Source organism: Myotis davidii, unplaced genomic scaffold (assembly GCF_000327345.1).
Source record: "Myotis davidii unplaced genomic scaffold, ASM32734v1 scaffold53, whole genome shotgun sequence".
Lineage (NCBI taxonomy): Eukaryota > Metazoa > Chordata > Mammalia > Chiroptera > Vespertilionidae > Myotis > Myotis davidii.
In genome coordinates, this window is record NW_006286140.1 from 3,845,988 (window position 1) to 3,855,450 (window position 9,463).

At 40.0% G+C, this 9,463-nt stretch overlaps 1 protein-coding gene and 1 pseudogene across 5 annotated transcripts in view; one reads left to right on the plus strand and one right to left on the minus strand.

Moving 5' to 3' along the window:
- CDKAL1 (CDK5 regulatory subunit associated protein 1 like 1) overlaps window positions 1-9,463 on the minus strand; it is a 681,380-nt gene that overhangs the window by 585,096 nt on the left and 86,821 nt on the right. The gene's annotated exons all lie outside the window — the stretch shown is intronic.
- On the plus strand, window positions 6,547-7,334 carry LOC107182062 (annotated as a pseudogene).

Genomic DNA, 9,463 nt, shown 5'->3' on the forward strand with positions numbered 1-9,463 from the left:
ATGAGTAAACAAAGAAGCAAATATCAAGGAGGCAGAAAGGCATGTTAATGAATAAGCATGGAGACCAAATGAGGAAGCAAACAGATTAGTCCTTGTCAGCAATCAAAAGTTAACACTAGAGAAGTGCTTTCAGCAGAAGCTGGGGTCAAACTCTGATGGAGAATCTGGTATTTCTTCCAGAGGATTTTCTTGTTGTAACAAGAACAAAGAAAGCAGCAAGTTTTCATTCTATGGAACACTGAGCACTTATAAAAAGAATGTACTTACAAAAATATCCTGGGAAAACGTCTTTTCCATCTAACAGAGATTATGCAATTTATACATATAGCTATAATTACTAGTATAGAGAAGTAAAAGAAAAAAAACCCCTATGCATTAAAAATAGGTTAGAAGGAAATGCACCAAAATGTTAGCAGTAGCTATATTTAGGTACTGGCACTCATGCTCTAGAGAGCAGGTCTTCCTGGTTTCCAGAGGCTTCCCGACATGAGTCTGGGCCTGACAAGGCATTTCTTCCCTAAGCTGATCCCTACCATCTGGAGGTTCTTACAGGCCTTCAGAGACATGTTCTGTCTCATCTGACTGGCTCATCTGGACAGGCTGGCTCCCTGGAGTTGGCTTAGGCCCCAAGGGTCTTCTTCATCCAATTATTCAACAGAGGCCCAGGCTTGGACCTGGCAAGCATGGTCCAAGGTTTTAACATTGGCCAGTTCAGAGATTAGCTAACATGGGGCAAAGGTAGGCTGTTAATTATGAGGAAACGAAGCCTCAAGTGGCAAAGAGGTTTTTGTAAAAACAAAAGAACTTAGTAACTGACTACATATGGAAAATGACAGCAGGAAGGATAAAGGTTTCTAACCTAGAAGCTAATCCAAAGAGTGGCACCACTACGGAGAAGCAGGTCAAAAGAGAAGAGTGTAAATTTAGCATTAGACATGTTCACTTTCAGTTACCTATTCAGTGATGTATGCAAGCAGAACTGTGCACAAGCAACTGTAAGTAGTGCATGAAAGAACTCACTGAAGATCAAGGGTGCCCGTGTCACCAAAGATGACAGGCAACAGGCAATGGGGTGAGGAGGACTATTGAGTACCGGGGTTAAAAATCATCAAGAAGATGGAAGTATGTCACAGAGCTATGATGGGTGGGCAGGACTTCAAACAGGAGTGTTTGCCTGACTGAGTAATGGTGACAGACAATAGACTTAATTTATAGTGGTTGGGAAAAATGAAAACAATGCTGACCTCTTCTCTGCCTTATGAATCAGACAGAGGGAATTTGCCTAAAAGTCAAAAGTACAATTAAAATGCTGGAATTGATTTCCTATAAATTTCAGTTTGACTATGCAATAGATTAGAACTAAATAACAACATTTGCATAGCATTTTACACTTACAAAGCATTTTCAAATACATTCTCTCATTTAAGAGCCCCAGGAGGTAAGTATTTACACTCCTCATCTCATGGATGAGGAAACAAGGAAACATATTGTGACAAGCAAAGAATCATCATAAACCGAACCCCAGGAAGCAGGGCCAGTGTGGTCTTGGCTCTGCAGGCTGAGTGAAGGCACTTCGAATCTGCACTATCCATCTTCCCTTTGAGGTTAAGCGCTGTGATGGGGGCTGTCCTTACTACCATGAAAGGGATGAGTTTTTTCTTGATGCCCCAAACAACAAAGTTTGTGCATTTATTCACAGACTAGAGGCCTGGTGCACGGATTCATGCACATTGAAAGTTAATTAATTAGAAGGTGGCCGGTGGGGCGGGACTGGGCAAGATGGGCCAGACACGCCCTGGAGCCAACCTCCCACAGTCCCTCCCCAGTCAACCACACCTGGGGCGGTGCTGGGGCTCAAAGGGCGTCTGCGGAGTGAGCTCAGTTGGTTGGAGTGTTATCCCATATACAAAAAGGTGGCAGGTTCAATTCCCAGTCAGGGCACATACCAAGGTTGCAGGTTCAATCCACAGTCGGGGCACATGCAGGAGCAACCAAATGGACGTTTCTCCCATAGCTATCTGTCTCCATCTCTGGCTCGCTCTCGTGTTCTCTCTCTCTCTCTCTCTCTCTCTCTCTCTCTCTCTCTCTATCTCTCTCTCTCTCCCCACCCCCTCCATTCCTCTCTCTAAAATCAATTTTTAGGGGCAGGCTAGAAGGGGTCAACAGGGAAAAAATAGGGGGATATATGTGCTACTTTCAACAATAAAGCCTTAAATAAAATATTAATTAAATAATTTTTAATATATTTTTTATTGATCTCAGAGAGGAAGGGAGAGGGATAGAGCAATAGAAACACTGCTGAGAGAGACACATTGATCGGCTGCCTTCTGCACGACCACCCCCCCCCAGGGATTGAGTCCAAAACTCAGGCATGTATCAAATCTGTATACTGAAAATTACAAACTTTTGTTGAAAGAAATTAAAGATCAGCCGAAACCGGTTTGGCTCAGTGGATAGAGCGTCGGCTGGCGGACTGAAGGGTCCCAGGTTCGATTCCGGTCAAGGGCATGTACCTGGGTTGCGGGCACATCCCCAGTAGGAGATGTGCAGGAGGCAGCTGATCGATGTTCCTCTCTCATTGATGTTTCTAACTCTCTATCTCTCGCCCTTCCTCTCTGTAAAAAATCAATAAAATATATTTAAAAAAAAAAAGAAATTAAAGATCAAATCATTGGAGAGACTTACCATGTTTATGGATTGGAAGAATCAACATGGTAAACATGTCAATTCTCCCCAAATTAATCTATAAATTTAACACAATTGCTGTCAACATCCCAGCATGGTTTTTGGTAGACATAGACAAACTTATTCCAAAATTTATATGGAAAGGGAAAGTTCCTACAATAGCCAAAATGATTTTGAAAGAAAGAATAAAGTGGAAAGATTCAGTCTACCAGATTTCAGGACTGGGCTACAGTATCAAGAAGATGACAAAAGGAGATCCTCCTAGGGAACATAAACAAAGGAATTTAATCCACTGTCAGAACAGGAAGTCTTCAATATTCACCTCCTCCAGAGTTTGGTATATTTGTAGACCAGTGACTATTCTGATTTCCCAATTCTGCCATTTTCTAAGTGAGAGGACTTATAGTTAACTTGTTCCTTTATCCACCATTGTTTTCTGAGTATACTGTGAGCACATGTTTCCTCCTTTGGCTTTATATCACCAGAGGACAAAAAGCTACAAACAGACCTGATGAAGAAAACTATACACCAAAGAGACATCCTAGACTCCGAGGCAGATGTAGTCATGGATAAGAACAGGTATCATCTCCCTCAGAGAGGTGGTGACTATATTACCTATAATGTATCCAGAAGAAGGAGGATAGATCTGGATTCTGGCTCGCCACAGGTTTTGCAGACACTGTTGGGTATCAATCCTGATACCTATTTCCAAACTGCTTTTCCCTTCCCCATCTCTACCAGAGCCTGAAGTAGCTAAGTACCATGTTCACAGACTTCCTTCCAGTTAGAGGTGGCCATGTGAAACAGTTTGGGTCATAACAAATAAGGGGAAGTCTACTGTGCTACAGCACTTCCAAGAAGGCTTTTGGTTTCCTGGTAAAACAAAGGGAGATGCTGCTGTCAATCCATGCTCCCTTGTAAAGCCTCACGAAAAGGTGAGGTGAGGCCTTAGAGCAGGACCAACCCTCTTGCAACCATGAAGAAAAGGCCAAGAAAATTCAGAACAAGAGTCCTGACATTGTTGAGCTGCCAATCCAGTAAGCAGATAACCACCTTCAAACTTCGTATGTAAGAAAAGTAAATCCTCATTAGTTTAAGCCACTGCTGATTAGGTGTACTGTTATATACAATGAAAAGCACCCCTAATAAATACAGGGTATGTTATCTAAAAATAATTTTTTAAATAAAAATAATGATTTAGCCCAGCTGGTGTTGCTCAGTGGTTGAGTATTAACCCATGAACGAGGAGGTCACAGTTCGATTCCAGGTCAGGGTACATGCCCGGCTTACAGGCTCGATTCCCAGTAGGGGGCATGCAGGAGGCAGCTGATCGATGATTCTCTCCCATCATTGACTTTTCTATCTCTCTCCCTCTTTCTTCCCCTTTCTAATGTCTCTAAAAACTTATTTCTTAAAAAGAAAAAAACTATTTACTAATGCATTAAAGCAGTAACAAATAATGGATCTTCCTATAGCCTTTTAGTGTACTTTCATAACAAATATTAATTTGATGGTATATATTATAATATACATTCCAATATATTATTTCACTTAGCCTCTCTGGACCTCTTTTCCTTTCCCTCATTCAACATGCAGTTTTAAGTGCCTACTACATGTTAGGCATTCTCCTAGGTGCTGGGAAAACAGAAAATGATCAAGATTCAGTGAAGGCCCCTGCTTCCATCCAGCTTACTTTCTAGCAGAAAACTTATTAGCAAAATGAGGCAGATGGAAAATAATCTCTCCTAATGCCAACATCTATGAGGCAATGAACCTAGGTTCAGCATATAACGCATTAGGAAAAAAAACAAAAAAGGAAGGGGCCTTCTGAATGACAGTGAGTCTAGGAGCGGGGGGAAATAAGTGAGTCTAGGAGGGGCAAAAAGTATTAACAGTGAAGTTAGAAATTAAATAATTACATGCCCTGGCCGAGTAGCTTAGATGGTTAGAGTGTCATCCCGATACACCAAAGTTGCAGGTTCAATCTCCAGTCAGGAAGCAACCAATGAATGCATAAGTAAGTGTAACAACAAGTCTCTCTCCCTTTCTCTCTCTCCCTCTTTCTCTCTCTCTTTCTCTTTCTCCTTCTGTCTCTAAAATCAACAAATTGAAAAAGTTAAATAATTACAAAATGAAAGAAGTAGGAAAAGAAGTATTCTCTCAGTCTACGTAGTCACGCTCCACTGGGGCCAAAGAAACTGAAGCAAAGACAACACAGATCCTAAATCAGACCTTAATGGCTAGGTAAAGGGGAACACGGTTAAATCAGGTCTTGGAGATAGCCCTATTGTTTTAAGCCTAAACCAGGAAGAAAGGCTGATAAGCTAAAACTGGTCAAAGGGGTGGAGAAGCTACCTATTACAATTTCATAAAATCTGCCTTAGTTTTTTTAACATACAGTCTACATATTCTTCTATAATATTTTATAATCTTCACTACAGAAAAATCTGTTTATGCTACATTCTACCCAGAAGCAATTTGCTGATTGTAAATGCCTTCTTCCATCTAACCTCATAGGGAAAATAGATCTAAATATTACAAATTATTTAGGAAAGTTAAAATACACAGAATGCATTTGAGCCAAATATGACTAAATACTTATTAAACAGCACCTTATATATTGACTTTTTACACACTACCTATTCTCTTGACTCATTACATAACCCTAATTTTCAGGAATTTGTCATGTCACAAGGACATTTAAAACTTTTCAATTAATTTAGTAAATTTCACATATTTCCCTGGTGAGAACTGTGGGAAACATTAAAGACTAATGTACACACCACCGGAACTCTTGTTTAACCAGCCAATGGAGAACAAGTAAAATGGATGCATACCAGCTGAATACTTTAGCTTAATTCACCTTAAAAATTTTCTCTAACAGCTTTTTATTTAAATTATTTATTTTATTTAAACTTTTAAATTATTTACCTGAGTTCTCTTATACAAGAGAACTCAGGTAAATAATTTAAAAGTTTTACAGTATAGTCAAAAGAATTTTGCTGAAGTGGAATAGAAATACATAATTATTTCTATACTAGAGGCCAGATGCATGAAATTCATGCAAGGGGCTCAGCCCTTGCAGCAGCCCCAGCTTTGTCCGAGAGGTCGTTCGGCTGTCCAGTCTAATTAGCATATTATGCTTTTATTATTATGGATTACAGTCACAAAAACAGATACTTGCCTCTCTATGGTTTACTCTTACAAAAAACTCCAATAGAAATAAAATAATTTCCTAGAAAGTAACTTTCTTTAATATATGGCAACAAGAGCAAAGACAAACATTGTCCTTTTGAATTAAGTGTGCTAAGTATTCTGGGAAATCATGTTACTACTACTCAGAAAACAGATGACCAGAGGAGGTGAGAATATTTTATACACTATAATCACTGGATCTATGCCAAAAAGCATAAAAACATTAGAGACAGAGTTGTTTCAACAAAATCATTTCTACAAAGAAACTATTTCTATTCTGTAGCCTATTCTAATACCATTGTTGATGTAAATATAATAAACTCAATTAAGCAAACAAAAAATTGGTTCCCATAACTATATAGAATAGCACTATATGGCATTACATATAGAAGCTTAGGTAAAAAATTTTAGTGCTAAGTAATCCTATAATTTGAAATACTTCTAAAAATTTTATGTCTCATTTTTCCCTACTATTCTATTTATGGAAGTGTTTTTAAATTAAATCTAGCACTTACGTCTAATATGTAAGATCAAAGTCCAGTTTCATGAGTTTTCAGGCCTTGGGCAGGGGTGTGAGTGTGGAGATGAGTTGTTAAGAAAGCATTTAAGATAAAGAGAAGTAGGGCTCTCTTTCCTGGTGCCTCAGAAGCAGTGGGCTGCTTCAGGATGAACCTGAATGAAACCTCTTTCCCAGCCACTGGCTTACAAAAACTCATTGAAATGGATGATCATCACAAACTTTGTGAGAAGCCTTTGGCCACAGAAGTTGCTGCTGATGCTCTGGGATTAAAATGGAAGGGTTATGTGGTTATGTGGAAGGATTAAATCAGTAGTGGGAATGACAAACAAGTTTCCCCCTGAAGTAAGGTGTCTTGACCCATGCTGCGTAAAGGGTATTCCTGTTGTAGGCCAAGGAGAACTGGAGAGAAAAAGCACAAATCTGTTCAGGTTTGCATTGTAGGTGCCAATCTCAGTGTTCTCCACTTGGTCATTGTAAAAAAAAAAAAAAAAAAAAAAAAAAAAAAGCGGGGGTGGGGGCTTTTGGGGGAGATTCCTGGTCTCATGATACTACTGTGCCTCTGTGCCTCATTGCCTCGGGCCCCAAAGAGCTAGCAGAATCCACAAACTTTTCAGTCTCTCTAAAGATGATGTCTGCCAATATGTTGTGAGAAAGCCCCTAAATGAAGAAGAAACACACGACCAAACTATCCACGATTCAGCATCTTGTTACTCCATGTGTCCTGCAACACAAATGGCAGCATATCGCTCTCAAGAAAGAATGTACTAAGAATATTAAGGAAGAAGCCGCAGAATATGCTAAACTTATGGCACAGAGAATGAAGGAGGCCAAGGCAAAATGCCAGGAACAGATTGCCAAGAGACAGGGAGCTTCTACCTCAAAGTCTGAGTCAAAAATTAGATCTTATGCCCAACTGGTGTGGCTCAGTGGTTGAACACTGACCCATGAACGAAGAGGTCACTGTTTCAATTCCTGGTCAGAGCATGTGCACCTGGGTTGTGGGATCAATCCCCCGTGGAGGGAGTACTGGAGGCAGATGTTCAATGATGTTTCTCTCTCACCAGTTTCCATATCTCTATCCCTCTCGCTTCCTCTTTCTCTAAAAATCAATAAAATAAAATAGAAATGAGATCTTGTACGAGTAATGAATAAATAAGAACAGACATCAAATCTCTAGAGAGGGAGGAAGAGAAGTAGGAATCCAACTACATCAACGGCACCACTTTCATACTGTATATACTGGATGAAGCAGCACCTGGACACCCTATAATCTGCCTGGCCTGTTCTGAGTTAGAAAATAACAGGAAGCATCTTCAGGAAGAAGGAAAAGTCTTAGGAAAAACAGACAAACAAAAAACTCTGAGTTTTTTAAATAAGCTTTTTTAACTGACTAATGATGGGAAAGAAGTTCGGTAGTATGGTGAAGGCTGTCTCCATGGGTCTAGTTCAAAACACTACTACTCCATTCCCTGCATGGTCACCACCAAAAGCTAACCAAGCATTCCTTTTCTTGTCCTAGCAGTCACCACAAACCACCAAATGCCTACTCATAACTTTAAAAACAAACTGTATAGGATCTAAACTCAAGAAAAGAATTCCACAAAAAACTGCATGCGAAAGGTTCTCATCTCCCAAAGAAAGCACATTAATAAACCAATATTCCTTAAAAAATCGTAACTATCATTTATTGAGCATGTTTTTGGTGCCAGGCTGTAAGAGCTTTACATGCATAAACTCAATTCTGACAACTGGTTAGGCAGGAACATGGTTATCACCATTATATGGATGAGGAACCTGATCTTAAATAACTTGGCCAAGGTCATATATTACCAAATGGTAAAAGAAGGTTTTGGATTTAGCCATCTAACTCCAGATTCTGCGACCTGAATCACCACTGCTTATCAAATGTATTTAAAAGTACATCAAAATATATGAGTAATAAAATAAGGGTCTATTACACAGTGCTATTTTAATGTCAGGTATCATTACTTAGATACCAATAATGCCCCATCCCCAGCAGTCCACCCTGTTCAGCAAGACAAATCGACACTGAGACATCCTAGGGATGAGCCTTCCTAGCACCATGGGACTCCAAACTCCATTATCCAACCAAAAGTTTGGTCATCAATGCATCCTTTGGATTGACTGATGACCAAAAGGGGGATGTGTAGACGAAAGGGGCACATGCTAACCTGACAAGCTCAGGGAAGGCCTGCATGGCAGTCCTGCAAACTCTAAAACCTAAAGTAACCACAGGATGGTCTAAAATTAAAACTTTAACTAAAACAGTTATGGTGGATAGTCATGTCCTAGCCAGGTATCTTCTCTGACAAGGTCCATCTTTACCTTAACTGAGCCTGTTGTCCTTTTACATCTACCATAACATATCCTTGAAATGTCAGGGTAACTTGTAACTTCCTTTTTTCCCTGACCCCTCAGGGCACAACCAAATGCCCTGGGTGTCAGGACAGATACCACAAATTCCTTCATTGTCATTGTTATCATGTTAAGTGTTGACTGTTAACTATCCTGTACCCACCTTAGTAAAAGAAATGTCTATCATTTTAGTTTTTATCCCATCCCAGAGGTTTCCCCCACCACCACCCCACTGTGCTCTCTCCCACCTCTCTACTCTATCACCAATGGATTTCATGTAACCCACCTACTTCTCCTCCTTTGATTGTAATGTATAAAAATAGGTGAAAAACCGCCATTCTCTGTAGCATTATCCCAATCCATTGAAATTCTGCTTCCCGGCAATTGTCGACAGTCTGGCTCAAATAAACTCACAAAATACCTTTACAGGTTTGAATGTTTTTACTAGTATGTTAACAATCCAATCTTTTTTATTGAGTTTTGAGAGAGAAACATCGATGGGAGGGGAAAACACTGATTGACTGCCTCCTGCATGCCCACTACAGAGATGAAGCCCGCAACCCAGGTATGTGCCTTGACTGGGAATTAAACAGGCCACCTTTTGGAGTATGGGGTACACTCCAACCAACTAAGTAACACTGGCCAGGGCTCATGAGGCCTCTTTAAAGGATTTGCTTTTAGGAAAGA